Here is a 27,860-nt window from a genome sequence, read left to right on the forward strand (position 1 = left end):
CAATTTTAACATTCATGAACCACAAATTCAAAAGACATATGCACTGTTTAAGCATACATTCAGAAAACAAAAGTGTTGCCACCACATCAAACTAATTAAGCTAGTTTTAAAGATGAATTTGAAATCCTGTACTTCTTGTTCTTTTGATTAAAAACAGTTTTCATTTAAGAAAGGTGATGGATTCATATTCATAGCTTTAAGGCATAGACACTAAGACACTAATGATCATAAGACACAAACATGGATAAACATAAAGCACTAAAATTCGAAAAACAGAAAAGCAAAGAACAAGGAGATTAAAGAACGGGTCCACCTTAGTAATGACGGCTCTTTCTTCTTCTTGAAGATCCTATGGAGTGCTTGAGCTCCTCAATGTCTCTTCCTTGTCTTTGTTGCTCCTCTTTCATGATCCTTTGATCTTCTCCAATTTCATGGAGGAGGATGGCATGTTCTTGGTGCTCCACCCTTAGTTGTCCCATGTTGGAACTTAATTCTTCTAGGGAGGTGTTCAGTTGCTCCCAGTAGTCTTGTGGAGGGAAGTGCATCCCTTGAGGTTTCTCAGGGATTTCTTGATGAGAGGGGTCTCTTGTTTGCTCCATCTTCTTCTTAGTGATGGGCTTGAGGTCATGCCTTCTCAGTTGAACCGGCTTTGGATGCCATAAATGGTTATGGAAAAGCAAAAAGCAATGCTTTTACCACACCAAACTTAAAAGGTTTGCTCGTCCTCGAGCAAAAGAAGAGGGAAGAGAGTAGAAGAAGAAGAAATGGAGGAGAGGGAGATGGCTTTGTGTTCGGCCATGTATGGGGAGAAGTGGTGGTTTATGAAGGATGGATGTGAGTGGTGAAGAGAAAGAGATGTTGAGGTGATTGGTGAATGGGTGAAGAAGAAGAGAGAGTGGTGGGGTTGTTTGGGGATCCTGTGGGGTCCACAGATCCTTAGGTGTCAAGGAAAAGTCATCCCTGCACCAAATGGCATCAAAATCCACGTTTTGAGCCATTTCTGGCGTTAAACGCCGGGCTGGTGCCCTTTACTGGCGTTTAACGCCAGTCTGGTGCCCCTTTCTGGCGTTAAACGCCCAGAATGGCACCAGACTGGGCGTTAAACGCCCATCTGCTAGCCTGACTGGCGTTTAAACGCCAGCAGGTTCTTCCTCCGGGGTGTGCTGTTTTTCTTCCTGTTTTTCATTCTGTTTTTGCTTTTTTCATTGTTTTTGTGACTTCTTATGATCATCAACCTACAAAAAAAGATAAAATAACAAAAGGAAATAGTTAATTATAAAACATTGGGTTGCCTCCCAACAAGCGCTTCTTTAATGTCAGTAGCTTGACAGATGGCTCTCATGGAGCCTCACAAATGATCAGAGCAATGTTGGAACCTCCCAACACCAAACTTAGAGTTTGAATGTGGGGGTTCAACACCAAACTTAGAGTTTGGTTGTGGCCTCCCAACACCAAACTTAGAGTTTGACTGTGGGGGCTCTGTTTGTCTCTGATTTGAGAGAAGCTCTTCAAGCTTCCTCTCCATGGTGACAGAGGGATATCCTTGAGCCTTAAACACCAAGGATTCTTCATTCACTTGAATGATTAGTTCACCTCCATCAACATCAATCACAGCCTTTGCTGTGGCTAGGAAGGGTCTGCCAAGGATGATGGGTTCATCCATGCACTTCCCAGTCTCTAGGACTATGAAATCAGTAGGGATGTAGTGGTCTTCAATCTTAACCAAAACATTCTCTACAAGTCCAATGGAATCTCTATGGTCTCATTTTGAGCCTCAGATTCCCATGGTTCCTCTTTGAGGAACTCAGAGGAGATTGGTGCACGCCCATTGAGGTCTTCCTCAGTGGCGTCCACCTCCTCTCTTTCCTCTCCATATTCGGCCATGGTTGTGGCTTTGCACTCTCCTTTTGGATTTTCTTCTGTATTACTTGGGAGAGTACTAGGAGGGAGTTCAGTAACTTTCTTACTCAGCTGACCCACTTGTCCTTCCAGATTTCTGATAGAGGACCTTGTTTCATTCATGAAACTTTGAGTGGTCTTTATTAGATCAGAGACCATTGTTGCTAAGTCAGAAGTACTCTGCTTAGAACTCTCTGTCTGTTGCTGAGAAGATGATGGAAAAGGCTTGCCATTGCTAAACCTGTTTCTTCCACCATTATTGTATTGAAACCTTGTTGAGGTTTCTCTTGATTCTTCCATGAAGAATTATAGGTGTTTCCATAGGGTTCTCCTAGGTAATTCACCTCTTCCATGGAAGGGTTCTCAGGATCATAAGCTTCTTCCTCAGATGAAGCCTCCTTAGTACTGCTTGGTGCATTTTGCATTCCAGACAGACTTTGAGAAATCAAATTGACTTTGTTGAGTCAATATTTTATTCTGATTATTTGTTTGTATCTTTCCCAAGCTTCATAGAGGGATTCTCCATCCTTCTGTCTGAAGGTTTGGACTTCCACTCTAAGCTTACTCAATTTTTTTTGAGGTGGAAAGAACTTTGCCAAGAAGGCATTGACTAGCTTTTCCCAAGAGTCCAGGCTTTCTTTAGGTTGATAGTCCAACCATATTCTAGCTCTGTCTCTTACAGCAAAAGGGAATAGCATCAGTCTGTAGACTTCAGGGTTAACCCCATTAGTCTTGACTGTGTCACAGATTTGCAAGAACTCAGCTAAAAACTGATGAGGATCTTCCATTGGAAGTCCATGGAACTTGCAATTCTGTTGCATTAGAGAAACTAATTGAGGCTTTAGCTCAAAGTTGTTTGCTCCAATGGCAGGGATAGAGATGCTTCTCCCATAGAAATTGGGAGTAGGTGCAGTAAAGTCACCCAGCACCTTCCTTGCATTGTTGGCATTATTGTTGTTTTCGGCTGCCATGTCTTCTTCTTCTTTGAAGAATTCGGTCAGGTCCTCTCAGGTTCAGGGTCAGCTTCAACAAGAATGCCTTTGTCTTTGTTCCTGCTCATATGAAAGAGTATGGAATCCTCTATGTCACAGTATAGAGATTCCTGGAGGTGTCAGAGGAAGAAAAATGGAAGACAGAAGTAGAAAATTCGAACTTATCAAAGAAGATGGAGTTCGAATTTTGCATTAAAGAATAGAGTTAGTCCAGAAATAGAAGGATGTGAGAAGAAGGGAAGTAATTTTCGAAAATTAAGTGAAAGATTTTGAAAACATTTTTGAAAAACACTAATTGATTTTCGAAAATAAAAGTGGAAAAGAAATCAAGTGATTTTTGAAAAAGATTTTGAAATTAGAAATCAAAAAGATTTGATTGAAAACTATTTTGAAAAAGATGTGGTTAAGAAGATATGATTGGTTTTAAAAACATGTGATTGAAAAGATATGATTTGAAAACAATTTTCAAAGATATAATTTTGAAGGCAATTTTAAAAGATATGATTTGAAAACAATTTGAAAAGATATGATTTTAAAAATTAATGACTTGCCTAACAAGAAAAGATATGATTCAAACATAAAACCTTCCTTAACAGAAAAGGCAAAAAATGTTCAATCAAATCATTAATTGTTAGTAAGTATCTTTGAAAAAGGAAAGAAATTAATTTTGAAAACATTTGATTGAAAAGATATGATTTGAAAAAGATTTGATTTTGAAAAACTTTGAAAACTTGAAAAAAAAATTGATTTGAAAACAAAATCTTCCCCCTTAGCACCATCCTGGCGTTAAACGCCCAGAATGTGCACATTCTGGCGTTTAACGCCCAAACCTATACCTTTTTGGGCGTTAAACGCCCAACCAGGCACCCTGGCTGGCGTTTAAACGCCAGTCTGTCTTCTTCACTGGGCATTTTTGAATGCCCAGCTTTTTCTGTGTGATTCCTCTGCAGTATGTTCTGAATCTTCAATTCTCTGTATTATTGACTTGAAAAGACACAAATTAAAAATATTTTTGGATTTTTAATAATAGGGAAAAATTAAAATGCAACAAGAATCAAATAACAATGCATGCAAGACACCAAACTTAGCAGTTTGAGCACTACTGACACTAATGCATATGAGAAACAACAAAACACTCAAGTCAATAGAATTCAAAGATCAAAACAAATAAATCATCAAGAACAACTTGAAGATTAATGAAGACACATGCAAAAATTCGAAAAATGCAAGAAGAACAGAAACATGCAATTGACACCAAACTTAAGATGAGACTCTAGACTCAAACAAGAAACATAAAATATTTTTGGTTTTTATGATTTTGTAATTTTTTTGGCTTTTTCGAAAATTAAGTGAAAAGGAAAATAAAGGTATCAAAATTCTTAATGAGAATTCCAGGAATCTTGCAATGTTAGTCTAAAGCTTTAGTCTAAAGGAATTAGACATGGCCGGCTAAGCTTCAGCAGGACATTGCATTCAAGAGCTAAATTGATGAGGATCAATCAGCTTTGGTGATGATAAGAACATCACCTTGAAACACTAGAATTCATTCTTAAGAACTCTGAAGAAAAATACCTAATCTAAGCAACAAGATGAACCGTCAGTTGTCCATACACAAGAACAATCCCCGGCAACGGCGCCAAAAACTTGGTGCACGAAATTGTGATCACTACAACTTCGCACAACTAACCAGCAAGTGCACTGGGTCGTCCAAGTAATACCTTACGCGAGTAAGGGTCGATCCCACGGAGATTGGTGGTATGAAGCAAGCTATGGTCATCTTGTAAATCTCAGTCAGGCAGACTCAAATGTATAATGGTGATGAACGCATAAAACATAAAAGATAAAGATAGGGATACTTATGTATATCATTGGTTTAAGAGCTTCAGACAAGTGTATGAAGATGCCTTCCCTTCCGTCTCTCTGCTTTCCTACAGTCTTCATCCAATCCTTTCTTACTCCTTTCCATGGCAAGCTCGTGTAGGGTCTCACTGTTGTCAGCAGCTACCTCCCATCGCGCAGTGAAAGCTAATGCATAGCACTCTGTCACAGTGCCGCCAATCACCGGTTTGGTTCCCTCCCCTACCGGAATAGAATCACTCTTTTGCGTCTGTCACTAACGCCCAGTAGGTTACAGGTTTGAAGCACATCACAGTCATTCAATCATTGAATCCTACTCAGAATACCACAGACAAGGTTTAGACCTTCCGGATTCTCTTGAATGCCGCCATCAGGTCCTGCCTATACCACGAAGATTCCGAAGAATCCAAGAGATATTCACCAAGCCTCAGATGCTTGTAGAACAAGAATGGTTGTCAGTCACCTTGTTCATGGGTGAGAATGGTGATGGGCGTCAATCATCACCTTCATCATGTTGAAGAACAAGTGATATCTTGGATAAAGAACAAGTGGAATTTTGAATGGAAGAACAATAGTAATTGCATTAATACTCGAGGTACAGCAGAGCTCCACACCTTAATCTATGGTGTGTAGAAACCCCACCGTTGAAAATACATAAGAACAGTGTGATCATTGGTTTCGGCCCCTAGAGAGGGAACCAGAAGAACCAAGATGAAAATACAATAGTAAAAGGTTCTATATATAGAAAACTAGTAGCCTAAGGTGTACAAAGGTGAGTAAATGACATAAAAATCCACTTCCGGGCCCACTTGGTGTGTGCTTGGGCTGAGCAATGAAGTAATTTTCGTGTAGAGACTCTTCCTGGCGTTTAACTCCAGCTTTTATGCCAGTTTGGGCGTTTAACTCCCATTTAGGTGCCAGTTTGGGCGTTTAACGCTGGGAATTTTGAGGCCGGATTGCTTCGCGGGTTTGGGCCATCAAATCTTGGACAAAGTATGGACTATTATATATTGCTGGAAAGCCCTGGATGTCTACTTTCCAACGCCGTTGAGAGCGCGCCAATTGGGCTTCTGTAGCTCCAGAAAATCCACTTCGAGTGCAGGGAGGTCAGAATCCAACAGCATCTGCAGTCCTTTTTAGTCTCTGGATCAGATTTTTGCTCAGAACCTTCAATTTCAGCCAGAAAATACCTGAAATCACAGAAAAACACACAAACTCATAGTAAAGTCCAGAAAAGTGAATTTTAACTAAAAACTAATAAAAATATAATAAAAACTAAACTAAAACTACTAAAAACATACTAAAAACAATGCCAAAAAGCATACAAATTATCCGCTCATCATAGTGCTTCAAAGTACCAAAGGTACACTCATGGACTTCATGCTAGATGTATCGGTTAGATACCCTAACTAGCACAGGCACAGACTCAGAGTATGCATCGAAGCATAAGCAGTTCCATCCCTCAGGCTCACGAGGACGAACTGCTCTGATACCATAATGTAACACCCTAATATTCAAATCCTTATGCTCGAGTCATAAGTCAATGATATTACGGTGGTACGACTCTCGGGTGGATTTTTAATACATAAACATAGTTAATTTTGAAAGGAGTATTAATCGAGAAGCCTGAAAAGAGTAGAAATAAAATCGCGAAGACGTATCACTCACGTTTCGACAACGAACGGTTAAACTGTGAAGTCGAAAGCGATATACGGGCAAGGCATAAAAGAGATTAAGAGATAGATAACAGATAGATATATATAACATAAGTAAATAGCCACTAGTCGCGACCCGCGAAGTTTAGGTCGGCTAGGGTACAGTATGAAAGAAACTGACAACAATATATCCTAATCTCTCCCAAGGAAAACATAAAAGCCTCTATAGGCAAGTTCCAAAAGAGTTCAACACATAATATAATCTCTTCAAAACAAAGGTGGAGAGATTCTAAGCGAAACACAAAGTAGAGAAAATAAGGATCTTCGCCGTCTCTCAGACGAACCGCAGCTCACTTCTGAGCACCTGAACCTGTATCTGAAAAACAAGAGATATATACGGAATGAGAACCCCGGGCCCATGGGTTCCCAGTACGGTAAAAGTGCCAAATAAATACAATGCGCAGCAATAAAAACTCACTAAGCATCCTAAACTCCTTTTCACCAAGTATCCAGCCTAGATTCTCACTAATCCATAAATAGGCATCTGTCGTAAGGGGATACTAAATCTAGTTCATGTTACACATGTTTTCCAACTCGCTGATTCTTCCACGAACCAGACTCAGAATCATAAGCAAAACCATCACCAGTTGTTCTGTCTCAGCAACTCTATATCAATACATCATACCCTCGCCTGGAGCTAGTGAAATCACATCACTGCGTCTACCCAGGGGGCTCAAATGATCTCATTCAAAAATCATCATCATTATGCAATCGCATTATCAATTCATCTCATCAAGAACAACCCCCAACATCCACCAACACCATCATGAGGGATCTCTCAGTTGTACAAACACAAGCAATACAGACAAGTAATACACAAATAAGGTACAAGTAGAACAAGTAGCATGTAATCAGGTAACATAGCATATATGATATAGAAATCCAAAACAAATAGGCAAACCCAAACAATTCAAACATATGCAAATGATGTATGCCTGCCTATGGCTGATGATATCATCTGTCGGTTATATAGCCAACCCGACACGTCCTGGTAGCTAACCATGGACAGAAACACCCCTTGCGGAGCAAGTAGGTTTGAGCTACAACCCCCTTGCTACTACCCGCTCAGCCCAGAGCCAGTGGAACAACCACTACTGCGGCTACTACCCAGGCGGGTGTTTAACAGCTCAACCTGGAGCGAGTGGATTCACCACTACTACCGCTACTACCCAGGCGTCACAATCTCTGACCTGGAGCAAGTGGGACGAACCACAACCCTTGCTACTGCCCAGGTATCTTAAGCATTAACCCGGAGCAAGCGGGACGAACCACAACCCTTGCTACTACCCAGGTATCTCAAGCATTGACCCGGAGCAAGCGGGACGAACCACAACCCTTGCTACTGCCCAGGTATCTCAGACATATATTCATTCAAATCTCAATTCATATTATCAGTCCTCATTGTTATCAAATCTCAAACATTAACCTGGAGCAAGTGGGACGAACCCCAACCCTTACTACTACCCAGGTATCAGAGTTACATTCATTCAAAACTCCATGATTAACTCATTTATCATAAACATCATTTTTCGTCTCACACCCGGAGCAAGTGAACTAGCCACTGCTACTACCCAGGGAAACTCGCATCTCAGATAGTGAAAGTGCAAATCACAATTATCATAATTCAGCATAAACATGCATGAATTCTCATCCATGGATCAACATCCATATCAGCCATCCGGCTCACGGTTAAATCCATAACCAGCCAACATTCATAGCATACACAGCTATTCCGGCTCACGGTTCAATCCAGAACCAGCCAATTCATAAACAATCACGGCCCTTCGGCCAATGGCATAACAAGCACTTCCACCACCATCCTCCACATCTCACAAAATCATCAATGATCTCATTGATTATTCATTTTCCCCTTGCTTCACTCGCAAGTTACTCATTCACTAGCCCTTTTCTAATAGCTAGACATATCATAATGATTTAAGATATAAGTGGTGAGATCGGAGGCTTAGAAGTATGAGATTTGGCTTTTAAAACTCAAATATCAACTTTGGCATGAAAACAATGCCACGCGTACGCGTACTCCACGCGCACGCGTGGATGTCCTTAAAAACTCATCGACGCGCAAGCGTCATGCACGCTAACGCGTGGATTAAAAATTTGCCAAATCGACGCGCACGCGTCAACCACGCGTACGCGTGGATACTCTCGTGCCCCAGGCACAAAGCTGGCACAGTTCTGGCACAACTCTCTGGAAAATGGCTGGGCATTGGGTGCAGCGCATCGACGCGCACGCGCACACCATGCGCTCGCGTGGATGGTGCCTTCTCGAAGAACGACGCGTACGCGCCAAGTGCGCCTACGCGTGGAGGGTCATTCTGCTAAAAGAATTTCTAAGTTAAAAGCTACACAATTCACAGATTCAACCCCCAATCTTCCGACGGACATAACTTCCTTATTTTAAATCGTTTTTCACCCGTTCTTCGAATGGCATGGACATCCCGGATCCAATTTCATTTCTAAACAGACTTGGCACAAAACAGAGATCCGTAGTCCAAGTTATGTCCAGTCAAAGTATGCCCAAAAACCATGTTTTCATATAAAACCACAAGTGCCATTTTCAAAACAAGCCATTTTCAACTCTTTTCAAAATCAACCAAAACATGCCAATTTCAACCCTTTTTGAAACCAATCAAAATATACCAAAATCAACATCAAGCCTCCTCAACTCATACATTAACACCTTACCACAATTCACAAAACCGCCATATAACCATCTTTACCCATTTCAAACAAATGGCTAAATTACAAACATATCAAAATGTCATACATCCTTCCTCACCTCAATTTCCAACAATACTATCTCCAATCAACCATCATTATACATAATCAATATCATAATCACTATCACGTGGTTTCACCCACAAATCAACCTTAATCATTCCTCAAGCATATATCACAATATATACCTCTCATGCTCATCATACCATCAAGACATCAATAATCATAATCACATATATGACCACATAATATTTCTCAACCAAAATCAAACATACCTCATCTATACTATTTCACCCAAAATTACCAATTTCCACACTTCAACTCCTCAAACCTCATTATTCAATAACCAACCCAATCATTCATATATTTAGTATATGAAATTCATCCAATCAATTGTGTCATCATACAATGCACACATCAACTTACCTCCCTTACCTCTTTCCGGCCTCCGGCCCAAAATTTACGGCCTCCGGCCCAATTTCACAATTTAAATGCATAAACCACAAATTAATACTCATTACCCAATACATCAATTTTCAATACACCAAGCATACAAGGCCACACAATTCTCAACCCAATCATCAATTCACATTACATACCAACTATGCATATTAGCATCAACCATTTACACAATCCAAACTTAATCCTAGGGGCATCTAGCCTAGGAATTCTCATCACACCACACGGTACTTAAATGAAACTTAAACCGTACCTCTTGTAGCCAAATCAATTGAGCCTCTTCTTTGGAAGTCTCCACCAACCTTAGCCTAAGCCTCACCAAAGTTCCTCAAGCAACACCAATCTCCCAATTGTGCACCAAAACCATCATATGCACTAACATAACCAATATCACATACATCAACCTAGGGCTCATAAAAATGATAAATCACAAGGGTTTGAGCACTTCTTACCTCAGCCCATATGAAGTAGGATAGAACCCACTTAGAATCCATGTTGGAGTATCCCTAAACACCCAAAATCACAAGATTTCAACACTAACTTCCCAAAAACGTGTAACAGTGGGGAATTTCGAAAACTGGGCAGAGATGAATGGAATACTCACCACAAAACTTAGATAGAAATGTAGAGGATGAGAAGAGCGACGCGTGGCCGCAAACGGCTCGTCAATCGGAGCTCTGTAGCTCAAGTTATGGTGGTTTGAAGATCAAAGAGAGTTAGGTTTTCTCTTTCTCTTCTCTCTTCTCAATTCAGCGCCCCAACCCTCTTTTAGGGTAAAAATGAGCTGAAATGCTCATAACTAATGTTTATATATGTTGGGTCTTGGACCCACTTAGGCCCAGTTCACTTATTTTTGTCCGTTGGCCCAACTTTGGGCCAAAACCTTTAACATTAGCGCTCTAAATCGCACTTCAAATATTTCTACCTCCCCTAATCATAATTCCTCATTTCTTAATATTATTTACTCATAATCAATTTTCTCAGCTGCAGTACCAGACAGGTCTCAGCCGGTACTGCCGGTCAAAATTCCACTGCGCGCTTTTACGCAGAAAACTATGTCTTCCGACTCGGAAAAATTCACTGAATCCAAATATCATATTGAAATCATCAAATTCCAATTGCCAAATCTTCCAACCATATTCGCTCCTACTTACTCATTATTTAATTAATTTCGGTTAGACCGGGTATTACAAAATGTGCTAAGTTTTTGGGTAAAAAGTGATTTCTGACTAGATTCGATGGGCCATAACTTGGCCCTTGGACCTCGAAAGTTTGTGAAACTTGTTTTAAAAAAATGGGATTTGTCTAGTTTATTCCGTTCGAAGGACGGACAGAAAAATGATTTCAATCTTGATTTGGAGTTTGAATAAGTTTGACTATGCCTATGAGTAGGATTGTAAAGTGTGTCGGGCACTATATCTCCAGAGTGTGTATGGGCACTATATCCTAATTGGATTGTGATTATTATTAAAATGTGATTGTGAATTGGCAAGGACAGTAGTTAATCGTGCTTGTGTATTGATTTGAGAGTTTTCCCGAGCAAGGATGTTGGTTAATCTCACTTGTTCGTGGTTTTCGAGTAAGAACGGTGGTTAATCCTGCTTACTCGCGGTTTCTCTCGGATGAAAGGTGCACAGGGAACTCAACCTGCGAGGTGTACATGGCACTGAACCCTGTGAGGTGCATAGGACACTTTCCTTGTGATATGTCGGGTTCTAGAAATTTAATCGACACGTGACCTCATAGCCAGTAGGACAGGCATGTATCATATGCATCTATGTGATATTATTTGGATGTACATATTGTATTTGATTTGCCTATATGAATACTTCTGATTAACTGCTAATTATGATACTTGTTGTAATTGCTCTTGATTGTGTTTGAACTTTATTACTTGTGATTGTGACTGGTTAGTTCGAGTTATGGTGGTTTGAGTATTGATTTGATTTTGTGTTAGGTCGGAGGCTATGATTTGATTTGTGTTGGACCGAGGCTGTGATTTGGCTATGTTTGGGCTGGAGGGCATGATTGGATGATTCAGTAGTAAGTTTGGTTAGTCTGGACCCTTGATAAGTAGTGAAATATTAGGGAATGTTATGTTTGATTAAAATTTTTATAATTGATATATGAATTTAGATTTTTGATAAGTAATTGTTGATTTTTGAAAAGATTCTTAAGACGAGCGATGATCACTGAAGTTGAAAACAACTTTCTTTTATATATTTTCTTATGACAATTTTAAAATTTTTCTGATGAGACCATGTGGTTAGGTTCTCATCCCCTACAGTCTTATCTTTTTAGAAAACAGACGAAGAAGCTTATGAAGAGATTACTACACTTTTGGTTATGCGATATCATTATATTAGCTTAGTTATTACTTTTTCCTTGCTATTATTATTATATCTTTGTAAAGAGTGATAGAAGTTGTGATTTTGTAATAAAGCTTTATATATTTATATGTTTGGATTTGGATATATTCAAAATATATGTGGGTATATATATAGGGGATGTATGATGTATCATATGAAAATGACATTCTTATATAAGAATATGAGAATGTATTTATAGTTATTGGATTAGTTTGGATGGATGAGATTAAATATATATAATAAATGATATACAACTAATGCATTTAATATAGTAATTGAATTTATGAGAGAGAATGTATTTAATAACCATTATATTTATAGTTATTAACTTTGATTTTATTAAAATATAGCTAATAAATAAATTAAGATAATTAAAATTCATATAACTATAAAATAACATAATTTTAAAAACGTATACAAGCAATATTTAAAAAAATATTATATGTGTGTCAAATAATTCCGATCCTTTTCTATAAACGTATCTGCCATCTTTCGTTTTTCATTTTTTTAATAATTAAATAATATAGACCAGAGGTCAAATTAAACATACACTATTATAATTATTATTCTTCTATAGGTTATTTATTATACAAATAATTATTATTATTATTCACATAATATTATTCACATAAAAATATATTATTATTATTATGCAAATAATTTATTATAATCATCTTAAAAAACATTCTAAAAGATATTATATTAAAAAAATTATATTATCAAATTGATTTATTATCTCTCTATCATGTTAAAATAATATTTTAAAAAATTATATTATGAAAAATTATATGTTTGAAAATATTATACTCAATTATTATAAATTTTTTTGTTTATTTAGTGTTATAAATGGATATTAATTATTAAGCATATTTTTCAATAATTAAATAATTTAATAGTATCTTTTAATGATTTATTCTATATAAATAAAAATAATTAGCAGTGTAACGTATGTCACACAAATATTTAAAGAAATAAGAAATAGAAAACGGCGGTGATGAGGGTTACTATCCCAATTCTAAATTAAACATTTTGTTCAATATGGTTATTAGTGTATGTTTGTTCCTTATCAAAACAAACAACTAGCAATAATAATTAATTATAATAGTGTATGTTTAATTTGTCCTTTGGTTATATTGTTTAATTATTAAAAAAATGAAGAACTGAAGGTGACGGATTCGTTTATAGAAACGGATCAGAATTATTTAGCACACACAAGTTTTTTAAAAGAATATTGCTTATATACGTTTTTTAAATTATGTTATTTTTATAGTTATCTGAATTTCAATTATTTTAATTTATTTATTAGGTATATTTTAAGAAAATAAAAGATAATAGCTATAAATATATATAATAGTTATTAAATATATTCTCTTATGAATTCAATTATTATATTAGATGCATTAGTTATATATAATTTATTATGTATATTTAATCTCATTGATTGAAACTAATCCAATGGCTATAATTTTTGCGAGAGTAAATTTACCTCTCTATATATATATATATATATATATAAATTTACTCTCGCAAAAATTTTGCAGGTCTCTATCGGGCAGATGCTTCAATTCTGTCCCTATTATTTGTTGAAAACTTTACTATTTCATTTTATTTTAAATTATATGTTAAAAATTTTATGTGTGTTGATTATGTTGAATTTGTATTTGGATTGTGTTTTAATTTGATACATTTTGTTGAATCGTATTAGACTTTTTTTTGATTGTGTAAAATTTTTAAAAAATATTTAAAGTTTAATATCCATAAATACCTGCCGGTATCCGCCTTCTTTATGTAGGGAAATAAATGGTAGGGGTGGCAAAACGGGTCGAGCCCGTCGAGCCGATCTGCTAAACCCGCTAAAAAAGGCGGGTCGAGCTAAGATTTGGAGCCCGCCAAATTAAAAAAATCTGCCAAACCCGCACCACCAAATTGGCGGGACGGGACGGGCCGGTCCGCTAGATCGAAGATTTTTATTTTTATTTTTATTTTTTATTAAATAAAAGAGTGATTGCAATTATAAAATTAATAATTATAGAATTTTTAAACACTTTTTTCATTTTTTGTTTTTACTCTTCTTTTAGTTATTAACTTTATTTATTTTTTTTTACAATTTCGTATATATGCTCAAATTATGTGACTTATTTTTTAAAATAAAGATGATTCTATTGACAAATATTATTTTGAACAATTTTATTAAAATTAAAAATTAAAAAAATAATAAAAAATTATATTATAATTTGACTATTTTTTATTCATATTTGATTTTTTAATTATTATTTTTTAGTTAATTTTAATAATTTTTTTTCAAAAAAAAAAAAGAGTCAAGCGGGCTAGTCCGCCAATCCGCCATAAAACAAGATGGGGCTAGCATTTTGAACCCATTTTAGTTGGTGGGGCGGGTCGATCCGTCCCTTTTATAGGGCGGGTCTAGGCAGGGCAGGACGGGTTGGGGCGAATCGGCCCGCTTTGCCACCCCTAATAAATAGGAATCACTGACGAAAATAGGACAAAAACAAAGAGCATTTTAAATTTTTAACAGACATGGATGGGATGATGGAGTGATCCCCATTTCAAAGAGACTTATTATCATCTCTATTTATAATGGAAACACCTTTGGTAATAAATTCACTTTTTGGCAAAAATATTAATACATTTTTAATAATTATGATTTAAATCGTATTTGCAATTATATTGCAGCTATGTGATTAGGGAAAGGAAAATGTTCCATGACCTAATTTTAGATCCTAATGAGCTACTTATACTAATTAATATATGTAACGTATTTTGTATTTATTGCACCGTATTAATGAAATTTAGGGTATTTTATATTTGAGTAAAGTATCATTTTTATCTCCAATATTTGGGGTAAGTCTCAAAGTTGTCCCTAATATTTAAATTGTTCTATTTAAGTCTCTAACATTTCAAATGTCAATGTTATCCTGCCGTTAGGTATCTGATAACAGAATTGACGGCAGGACAAAATTGATTTAAATAGGACGAATACGTTAGGGACAAAAACGATACATAGAAATAAATTTTAATTTTACTCTTCAATAATATCAACTTTTTACAGTACATAGTTATTCAATTATTTTTTAATCACATCTAAGTAAATTACACTTAATCACATTACTTTTTAGAAAATTTATTTTTTTTATAATTTTACTCTTAAAGATGTTTACTCATTATGAAATATTTGTAGAATGACTAGTACATAAACTTACGAAAAAAATGATACATATACAATAAAGTAATGTGATTCTAGTAATTTTACAAACATTTCATGATGAGTAAAATTTTTAAGAGAAAAATTATAAAAAAAATAAATTTATTTAGAATAAAAGTAATGTAATTAAGTATAATTTACATAGATGTAATTAAAAAATAATTGAATAATTATGTACCGTAAAAAATAGATATTATTGAAGGATATAATTGAAATTTAATTCTATATATCGTTTGTATCCCCAATATTTTCGTCTTATTTAAGTCTCTAACATTTCAAAATCGTCTCAATTTGGTCCCGTCGTCAACTCTGTTAATAGATCCCTAACGGCAGGACAACATTGAGTCAATTTTAAAACGTTAGGGAGTTAAATAGGACGATTTAAACTATAGAGACAACTTTGGGACTTACCCCAAATGTTAGGGACAAAAATAATACTTTACTCTTTATATTTTAATAATATAAGTGGTTAACAATGTTGACTGCTATGCTAGCGTACATATTGTATTATTGTAGAAAAAAATATTCAAAATTAATAGTTTTTAATATGTTCTAAAGTAGATGCACAAAATAGTATTGGGGTAGTAATTGCAATTAAAATTTTGGCACATTAATAACATGAATATTTAAATTTAAGATCTTACATACATTAATCAAGTTTCTTGTTAGTAAACCATTCTTAATTGCTATGTTGAACTGATAATAAAAAATATTTTAAATAATTATTGTTATATTAACAAAAATAATTAAATTTTAAATAAAATACTTAAAATGTCATCTAAACATAAATTTAATTGAACGATTATATAAATATTTTTATATTTTTAGTAGATTAAAATTAAATAATATTAATAAAATATGAAATTTATAATTTATCGTAAATTTATATTTTAGGTATATTATTAAACATTATACATTAACTATACAAATTTTTTGAAAAAAGTTTTTTTCTTCTTCTATTTTTTAGATTATTTTTATAATTACTATTGTAAAATTTAATTCCAATTGAGATTATTTTTAGATTATTTTTGCAATTACTGTTATATACTTTTGTGATTAAGTCATTTAAAATAAAGAATCTGCGTTTACTTAATTAAAAGCTTTGGTTCGTATTTGTGAAGGTTCAATATTCAATAAAGATTGTATAAAATAAAAAGGTTTAGAGGTAAGTAATGCCTAAGCTTTTGGTATGATCATGAAGTGCTAAAAGTTAGAGTGTTACGTATTTCGCATACTACTTATTGACAATGCTATCACTGTCTATGCAACTATATATATAGCGGCAAGAAACGTGTTTTATAGAAGTAATAGTATTAAATTTATATAAGTAACACAAAATTCTATAAGAGAAAAGAAATGGAAGCTAACAATCTATTTAGTATTACGCATACTACTAATTGACAATGATATCACTGTCTATGTAATTATATATATAGTGGCGACAAGCACGCTTTATAGAAGTAATAGTATTAAATTTACAAAAGTAACACAATTCTATAAGGGAATAGAAATGGATGCTAACTATCTATTAAGGTATTACGTGTACTACTGATTGACGATGCTATCATTGTCTATGCAGCTATATATATAGCAATGTCCAACGCGCTTTGTAGAAGCAATAGTATTGAATTTATACAAGTAACAGAAAATTATATAAGAGAAAATAAATGGAAGCTACATATCTATTGAGGTATTACGTGTATTTCTGATTGATAATGTTATCACTGTCTATGCAGTTATATATATAGCAGAGACAAACATTATTTATAGAATTAATAGTATTGAAATTATATAAGTAACACAAAATTCTATAAGAGAAAAAAATAGTGAATACTAACTATCTATTGAGGTATTACACGTACTATTGATTGATAATGTTATCACTGTCTATGTAGCTATAACGCGCTTTATAGAAATACTAGTATTAAATATGTGTGATGTAAACCCTTCAATTTTAATTTTTTACATGGTAAATTAAGTATAATGCTTTGTAAGAATAAATTTCTTGAATTTAGTATAACATTGTTATTGTCGTTACGTAGTAAATATAGTGAATAATTTGTTTTAAATTTATTAAATGTAAAATGTAAATTCAATACACTATGGATTCACAATAATGATATTAGTGTGTGATATATTTAGGGGTAATGTTTACTTGTCTCTTCATAATGGGGATGACAAAAAAAATTCGTAATAAGGGGTACCCATAGAGATTATCCATGACGGAAGAACTAACAAGGACCCACAAAATTTTTACGGAGACGGAGATCTATTCATATGACTAAATGGAGATGGAATTGAGGTATCTGTCTCGCGGAGACCTACAAAATTTCTGCGTAGAGAATTTACCTAAATGCCTATATATATAATTCAAATTTATCTCTAGTATTTGTTGAAAAAATTTCTATTTCATTTTATTTTAATTTGTAAGTTAGAATTTTTATATATATGTTAATTATTTTGAATTTATATTTGGATTGTGTGTTAATTTGATGCGTTTGGTTGGATTGTATTGAATTTTGTTATGATTATGCTAAATTTTTTTATAAAAAATTAAAGTTTAATATTCATAGTTACCTACTGATATCCGCCTCTTCCATGAAGAGAAATAAATGGGAATATGTGATGGAAATAGGACGAGAACGAGAAGCATTTTATTAGACGAGGATGTGGTGATGGAGACATATTGTCATCCCTATTTATAATGGAATCAACTTTGGTAATAAACTCACTCTTTGATAAAAATATTATATTGCAATTATATTTAAGTTACAGTGATTAGAGAAAGAAAAATATTTCAAGACCTAATTTCGGATACTAATGAGCTACTTATACTAATTAATATACATAACATGTTTTGTATATTTTGCACTATATTAGTGAAATTTAGGACATTTTGTATTTTAATAATATAAGTGGTTAATAATGTTGACTACTATTCTAATGTACACATTGTATTATTGTTAAAAAAATATTAAACATTAATATTTTTTAATATGTTCTAAAATAGTTTCACAAAATAGTGTTAATAAGGATGTAATTGCAATTAATTTTTTTGCACATTAGTAATACAGATGTTTAAATTTAGGATCTCATATACATTAATCAAGTCTCTTATTATAGCAAACTATTCGTCATGGCTATGTTGTATTAAAATTATAAAAATATTTTATATAATTATTTAATTATATATTATTACATTAGAAAAAATAATTAATTTTTAGATAAAATAATTAAAATATCATCTAAACTTATGAGTTTAATTAAATGATCGTATAAATTTTTTTATATTTTTAATACATCAAAATTAAACAATATCAATAAAATATGAATTAATAATTTATTGTAAATTTATATTTTAGGTATATCATTAAACATCGTACATTAACTATGGATTTTTAAAAACAAATTTTTTTCTCTTTCTGTTTTTTAGATTATCTTTACAATTACTGTTCTAAAATTTAATTTCAATTGCGATTTTTAGATTACTCAAATTTAAGTTTGATAACTAAACCAAGTCAAAGTATCACAAAAAAAATGAAACCATGCTATTTAAGTTTGACAAACCAAAAATAAAAAAACATAATATATCAAACAAATGGAAGCTAATTTGAGTTCGTTCTTGTTAGACTCTAACAAAATATAAAAGTTTGTTATGTTGTAAAATATAAGCTAAGTAACTTGAAACATCAATAGTCACTTGGCTCTAACTTAACAATGTCATAATTTGGAGTTGACTCTTGTCTATTTTTAGTCAAATTTTTCATCCCTACTTGGTTCTCATTTTTTACTCCTCTGTTATTAGCCATCAAAACTTGTGTCCGATTCTCTAGTTGTAGGTTTATATTAATTTTTCTTGTTCTTGAGGTCGTCACTGCTCCACTTGGAACTGTTTGAAACTAAATATACAATAGTCAAGAACTACTAAAAATAAAACTATATAGCAAAACAAATATAATGCTGCAAAAAATATTAATAAGGGATAAGTATCTTTTTCGCCTTTATGATTTAGGGTGAAAATAAAAATAATTCCTAAGGTATTTATTAAAATAGAATTGATAAAATCATTTCTTAATAATTATTAAGAAGATACTAATAAATTATTGCATACACATGACGAGTTCAAACTTCCAACATTTGATTAAGTTGACGAGTGAAGTAACCACTCGATCGACTCAAGTTAGTAGATGTTTTTTTTTCGATTAGTTGCATGATATTTGCCATTCTTATTTTTATATATAAACCTTATTATTGAATCATTAATCTTGTACATTTTAAATATATAAATTAAAATAAAAATACTATTTGCAATCAAAATCAACTATTACGTATTTGTGTATCTTTAACTTATTTTTAATATGTATTGTTTATTCTAAAATATATTTTATATTAGTGACTAATTTTAGTGCACATCTAACATGGTTATAATTAAAAATATTAAAAGTTATTCTATTTTTTACTTTCTTCATTAATTAAAAATTATTTGTGATATTAATAATTTTTGACTACTCTATCATAATAACTAAGCATTAATGAGCAAAAATAATAGATACATTGATATTTATTATTTAATTTTTTTAATATGTATTTTGTATTTCAACATATATTTTGTATACGTAATTGATTTAATAGTAGGGGTGACAATGGGTAGGGTAGGGTAGGTTTAGATCCAACGCTAACCCTACACGCGGGTTGAGAATATCTCAACCCTAACCCTACCCGCTCTTAACTCGAGGGTACCCAAACCTACCCATGGATTACAGAAAAGATACATTATTATTAAATAACTTGATGATAATTTAAAATAGAACTAACTTTTACGTAAAAAAAATATTAAATTATCAATTAATGATTTTTTTAGTAGCTAAGGATCTTTTGCATTTAGTGAAAGGTCTATGATTCAACATCGACTTAAACATTTTTTTATATAAGTATATAACATATACATATATAGAGTACAGTTCAAACTTCCAACATTTGATTAAGTTAACGAGTGAAGTAATCACTCGATCGACTCAAGTTAGTAGATGGTTTTTTTTTCCATTAGTTGCATGATTTGTCATTCTTATTTTTAGATATAAACTTCATTATTGAATCATTAATTATTTACATCTTAAATATATAAATTAAAATAAAAATACTATTTGCAATTAAAATCAACTATTACGTATTTGTGTATTTTTAACTTATTTTCAAAATGTATTGTTTATTCTAAAATATATTTTCTATTAGTAACTGATTTTAGTGCACATCTAACATGGTAATAATTAAAAATATTAAAAGTTATTCTATTTTTCTCTTTCTTCATTAATTAAGAATTATTTGTGATATTAATAACTTTTGACTACTCTATCATAATAATTAAACATTAATGAGCAAAAATAATAGATACATTGATATTTATAATTTAATTTTTTAATATGTATTTTGTATTTCAACATATATTTTATATACGTGATTGATTTAATAATAGGGGGTGGCAATGGGTAGGGTAGGGTTTAGATCCAACCCTAATCCTACCCGCGGGTTAAGATTTTTATATAAACTCAACCCTACCCTACACGCGGGTTGAGAATATTTCAACCCTAACCCTACCCAATTTTAACCCGTCTGTACTCGAGCCTACTCGTGGGTTACAAAAAAATACACTATTATTAAATAACTTGATAATAATTTAAAATAAAACTGACTTTTACGTAAAAAAATATTAAATTATCAATTAATAATTTTTTTAGTGGCTAAGTATCTTTTATATTTAGTGAGATGTCTTTGATTAAACATCCACTTAAACATATTTTTATATAAGTATATAACATATACATATATAGAGTGCGGTTCAAACTTCCAACATTTGATTAAGTTGACGAGTGAAGTAATCACTCGATCGCTTCAAGTTAGCAGATGATTTTTTTCCTATTAGTTGCATGATATTTGTCATTCTTATTTTTAGATATAAATTTTATTATTGAATCATTAATTATGTACATTTAAATATATAAATTAAAATAAAAATATTATTTGCAATCAAAATCAACTATTACGTATTTGTGTATTTTTAACTCATTTTCAATATATATTGTATATTCTAAAATATATTTTATATTAGTAACTTGTTTTAGTGCACATCTAACAAGGTTATAATTAAAAATATTAAAAGTTAATTCTATTTTTCTCTTTTTTTATTAATTAAGAATTATTTGTGATATTAATAATTTTTTACTACTCTATCATAATAATTAAATATTAATGAGCAAAAATAATAGATACATTGATATTTATTATTTACTTTTTTTTAAATATGTATTTTTTATTTCAATGTATATTTTATATACGTGATTGATTTAATAGTAAGGGGTGGCAATGGATAGGGTAGAGTTTAGATCCAACCCTAAGCCTACCCGCAGGTTTATATTTTTATATAAACTCAACCCTACCCTACCCGCGGATTGAGAATATCTCAATCCTAACCCTACCCAATCTTAAATCATGTGTACCTGACCCTACTCGTGGGTTACAGAAAAGATACAATATTATTAAATAACTTGATGATAATTTAAAATAAAACTGACTTTTATGAAAAAAATATTAAATTATCAATTAATGATTATTTTTTAGTGGCTAAGGATCTTTTGCATTTAGTGAGAGGTCTTTGATTCAACATCCACTTAAATATATTTTTATATAAGTATATAACATATACATATATAGAGTGCGGTTCAAACTTCCAACATTTAATTTAGTTGACGAGTGAAGTAATCACTCAATCGACTCAAGTTAGTAGTTGGTTTTTTTTTCATTAGTTGCATGATATTTTTCATTCTTATTTTTAGATATAAACTTTATTATTGAATCATTAATTATGTACATATTAAATATATAAATTAAAATAAAACTACTATTTGCAATCAAAATCAACTATTACATATTTGTGTATTTTTAACTCATTTTCAATATGTATTGTTTATTCTAAAATATATGTTATATTAGTGACTGATTTTAGTGCACATCTAACATGGTTATAATTAAAAATATTAAAAGTTATTCTATTTTTTTCTTTTTTTATTAATTAAGAATTATTTGGGATATTAATAATTTTTTTCTACTGTATCATAATAACTAAGCATTAATGAGAAAAAATAATAGATACATTGATATTTATTATTTAATTTATTTTTAATATTTATTTTGTATTTCAACATATATTTTGTATACGTGATTGGTTTAATAGTAAGGGAGACAATGGGAAGGATAGGGTGGGGTTTCGATCTAACCCTAACCCTACCCGCGGGTTGAGATATTTATACAAACTGAACTCTACCCTACGCGCAGTTTAAGAATATTTCAACCATAACCATACCCGCTCTTAACCCGTGGGTACCAGATCCTACCCGTGGATTATAGAAAAGATACACTATTTTTAAATAACTTGATGATAATTTAAAATAGAACTGACTTTTATGTAAAAAAAATTAAATCAATTAATAATTTTTTTAGTGGCTAAGGATCTTTTGCATTTAGTAACATGTCTATGATTCAACATCCACTTAAACATATTTTTATATAGGTATAGAACATATACATATATAGAGTGTGATTCAAACTTCAACATTTGATTAAGTTAACGAGTGAAGTAATCACTCGATCGACTCAAGTTAGTAGATGATTTTTTTCCCATTAGTTGCATGATTTGTCATTCTTATTTTTAAATATAAACCTTATTATTGAATCATTAATTATGTACATCTTAAATATATAAATTAAAATAAAAATACTATTTATAATTAAAATCAATAATTACGTATGTATGTATTTTTAACTTATTTTCAATGTGTATTGTTTATTCTAAAATATATTTTATATTAGTGACTGATTTTAGTGCACATCTAACATGGTTATAATTAAAAATATTAAAAGTTATTCTATTTTTCTCTTTCTTCATTAATTAAGAATTATTTGTGATATTAATAACTTTTGACTACTCTATCATAATAATTAAGTATTAATGAGCAAATATAATAGATACATTGATATTTATTATTTAAATTTTTTAATATGTATTTTGTATTTCAACATATATTTTTGTATACGTGATTGATTTAATAGTAAGGGATGGCAATGGGTAGGGTAGGGTTTAGATCCAACCCTAACTATACCAACGGGTTGAGAATTTTATATAAACTCAACCCTACCCTAAACGCGGGTTGAGAATATCTCAACCCTAACCCTACCCAATCTTAACCCGTGTGTACCCGACCCTACTCGTAGGTTACAAAAGGGATACACTATTATTAAATAACTTGATGATAATTTAAAATAGAACTGTCTTTTACGTAAAAAAATATTAAATTATCAATTGATGATTTTTTTTAGTGGCTAAGGATCGTTTGCATTTAGTGAGAGGTCTTTGATTCAACATCTACTTAAACATATTTTTATATAAGTATATAACATACATATATAGAGTGCTGTTCAAACTTCCAACATTTGATTAAGTTGACAAGTGAAGTAATCACTCGATTGCCTCAAGTTAGTAGACGATTTTTTTCCATTAGTTGCATGATATTTGTCATTCTTATTTTTAGATATAAAATTTATTATTGAATCATTAATTATGTACATCTTAAATATATAAATTAAAATAAAAATATTATTTGCAATTAAAATCAACTATTACGTATTTATGTATTTTTAACTCATTTTCAATATATTTTGTATATTCTTAAATATATTTTATATTAGTGACTGGTTTAAGTCCACATCTAATATGGTTATAATTAAAAATATTAAAAAAAATTTTATTTTTCTCTTTCTTCATTAAATAAGAATTATTTGTGATATTAATAACTTTTGATCACTCTATCATAATAATTAAGTATTAATAAGCAAAAATAATAGATACATTGATATTTATTATTTACTTTTTTAATATATATTTTATATTTCAACATATATTTTATACACGTGATTGATTTAATAGTAAGAGGTGGCAATGGATAGGGTAGGGTTTAGATCCAACCCTAACCCTACCCGGAGGTTTATATTTTTATATAAACTCAACCCTACCCTACTCGCGGGTTGAGAATATCTCAACTCTAACCCTACCCAATTTTAACTCGTGTGTACTCGACCCTACTCATGGGTTACAGAAAAGATACAATATTATTAAATAACTTGATGATAATTTAAAATAGTACTGATTTTTACCTAAAAAATATTAAATTATCAATTATTGATTTTTTTAGTGGCTAAGGATCTTTTGTATTTAGTGAGAAGTCTTTGATTCAACATCCACTTAAATATATTTTTATATAAGTATATAACATATACAAATATAGATAGTGGTTCAAACTTCCAACATTTGATTAAGTTGACGAGTAAAGTAATCATTCGATCGACTCAAGTTAGTAGATGGTTTTTTTCCCATTAGTTACATGATATTTGTCATTCTTATTTTTAGATATAAACTTTATTATTGAATCATTAATTATGTACATCTTAGATATATAAATTAAAACAAAAATACTATTTGCAATTAAAATCAACTATTACGTATTTGTGTATTTTTAACTTATTTTCAATATGTATTATTTATTTTAAAATATATTTTATATTAGTGACTGATTTTAGTGCACATCTAATATGGTTATAATTAAAAATATTAAAAGTTATTTTATTTTTTCTTTTTTCATTAATTAAGAATTATTTTTGATATTAATAACTTTTGACTATTCTATCATAATAACTAAGCATTAATGAGCAAAAATAATAGATACATTGATATTTATTATTTAATTTATTTTTAATATTTATTTTATCTTTCAACATATATTTTGTATACGTGATTGATTTAATAGTAGGGGTGACAATGGGTAGGGTAGGGTAGGGTTTAGATCCAATCCTAACCCTATCCGCAGGTTGAGATTTTATATAAACTCAACTCTACCCTACCCACAGGTTGAGAATATCTCAACCCTAACCCTACTCGCTCTTAACCCATGGGTACCCGATCCTACCCGTGGGTTACAGAAAAGATACACTACTATTAAATAACTTGATGATAATTTAAAATAGAATTGACTTTTATGTAAAAAAAAAAAATTATTAAATTATCAATTAATGATTTTTTAGTGGCTAAGGATCTTTTGTATTTAGTGAGAGGTCTTTGATTCAACATCCACTTAAACATATTTTTATATAAGTATATAACATATACATATATAGAGTGTGATTCAAACTTCCAACATTTGATTAAGTTGACGAGTGAAGTAATCACTCGATCATCTCAAGTTAGTTTATGGGTTTTTTTCCCAATAGTTGCATGATATTTGTCATTCTTATTTTTAGATATAAACATTATTATTGAATCATTAATTATGTACATCTTAAATATATAAATTAAAATAAAAATACTATTTGCAATCAAAATCAACTATTACGTATTTGTGTATTTTTAACTCATTTTCAATATGTATTGTTTATTCTAAAATATATTTTATATTAGTGACTGATTTTAGTGCGCATCTAATATGGTTATAATTAAAAATATTAAAAGTTATTCTATTTTTCTCTTTCTTCATTAATTAAGAATTATTTGTGATATTAATAACTTTTGACTACTCTATCATAATAATTAAGCTTTAATGAGAAAAAATAATAGATACATTGATATTTATTATTTAATTTATTTTTTATATGAATTTTGTATTTCAACATATATTTTGTATCCGTGATTGATTTAATTGTAGGGGTGGCAATGGGTAGTGTAGGGTAGGGTTTAGATCCAACCCTAACCCTACCCACTCTTAACCTGTGGGTACTCGACCCTACCTATGGGTTATAGAAAAGATACACTATTATTAAATAACTTGATGATAATTTAAAATAGAACTAAATTTTATGTAAAAAAAAATATATTAAATTATCAATTAATAATTTTTTTTAGTGGCTAAGGATCTTTTGCATTTAGTGGGAGGTTTTTTATTCAACATCCACTTAAACATATTTTTATATAAGTATATAACATATACATATATAGAGTGCGATTCAAACTTTCAACATTTGATTAAGTTGACGAGTGAAGTAATCACTCGATCGACTCAAGTTAGTAGATGGTTTTTTTTTCCATTAGTTGCATGATATTTGTCATTCTTATTTTTACATATAAACCTTATTATTGAATCATTAATTATGTACATCTTAAATATATAAATTAAAATAAAAATACTATTTACAATCAAAATCAACTATTACGTATTCGTGTATTTTTAACTCATTTACGATATGTATTGTATATTCTAAAATATATTTTATATTTGTGACTGATGTTAGTGCACATCTAACATGGTTATAATTAAAAATATTAAAAGTTATTCTATTTTTCTCTTTCTTCATTAATTAAGAATTATTTGAGATATTAATAACTTTTGACTACTCTATTATAATAATTAAGTATTAATGAGCAAAAATAATAGATACATTAATATTTATTATTTAATTTATTTTTAATATATATTTTATATTTTAACATATATCTTATTTACGTGAATAATTTATTAGCTAATTTTTTGTCTACATTTGATATAATTTTTATTTATTATATAATTATTTATATAATAAAAATGATAAGAATTTGGTTTACAATCTTTTTTAAATATCTTGCATCATATAAAATTTAAATTAATATATATAATATTTAATTAATAAACAAAGAAATAATAATTTTTCATTCCAACCAAACAAGAGAAAGTATCATATGCATTTGAAGTTCAATATTTCTAACCTTGATTTGAGTTTGAGCAAAGAAAATGTGGCAGGTCAAAAGGATTCATGTTTGCTTTGTACATAAGCTTAACATTAGTGCCAATATTGCTCAGCAACCTTATTTGTTTTTCCATTACTTGTTCTGTTTGAAGTTTGGATAACTTCATCATTTCTATTCTATTCTTCTCCACCTCTACTGAAAATCCAAATTTTAAATTAATAATATCAAAAAAAGCAAATGAAATAGATAAATAGAATTATGGATATACAAATTAATGGAACATGATAAATAGTATATTTTTTAAAGAATTCTTTTTAAAAAGATAATCCATATGAGCCGAATGTTATTATATAATTTTGTAATTGTTTTTTATATAATCCATTTATTTCAAATATTAGGATTTTATTCAACTAATGAAAAAAAATAAAAAATATAGAATAATTACATTCTTGTAGTGTGTTTCCCTTTTCACTAATAGCCATTTGCAGTTTTAGTTTATTCTGCTCTAGCAACAATGAAGGATGTTCATTTTTGAGAACATCAATTTTTTGAACAAGATCAGCTATCTCATCCTGCATATCAAAATCTCAAAATCAAAATTGTCATAATAGAGAGAAAAAACACATCCAAAATCACTTTTACTTAAAAGAGAAGTACTTTTTAAACAGAGCAAAAATTACTTATAACAACTTGTTTAAAAAAATTACCTGAAGGATATATATATATAATAATAATAATAATAATAACGATAATAACCTCATGTTTTACCTCTAAAACTTTTAGTTTTCCTTCCAAAATCACCACATAGAGTTCTTTTTTGATTCTGGATTTCTGTGCTAAAACTTGACT

The sequence above is a fragment of the Arachis stenosperma genome, chromosome 9 (assembly GCF_014773155.1).
Source record: "Arachis stenosperma cultivar V10309 chromosome 9, arast.V10309.gnm1.PFL2, whole genome shotgun sequence".
Lineage (NCBI taxonomy): Eukaryota > Viridiplantae > Streptophyta > Magnoliopsida > Fabales > Fabaceae > Arachis > Arachis stenosperma.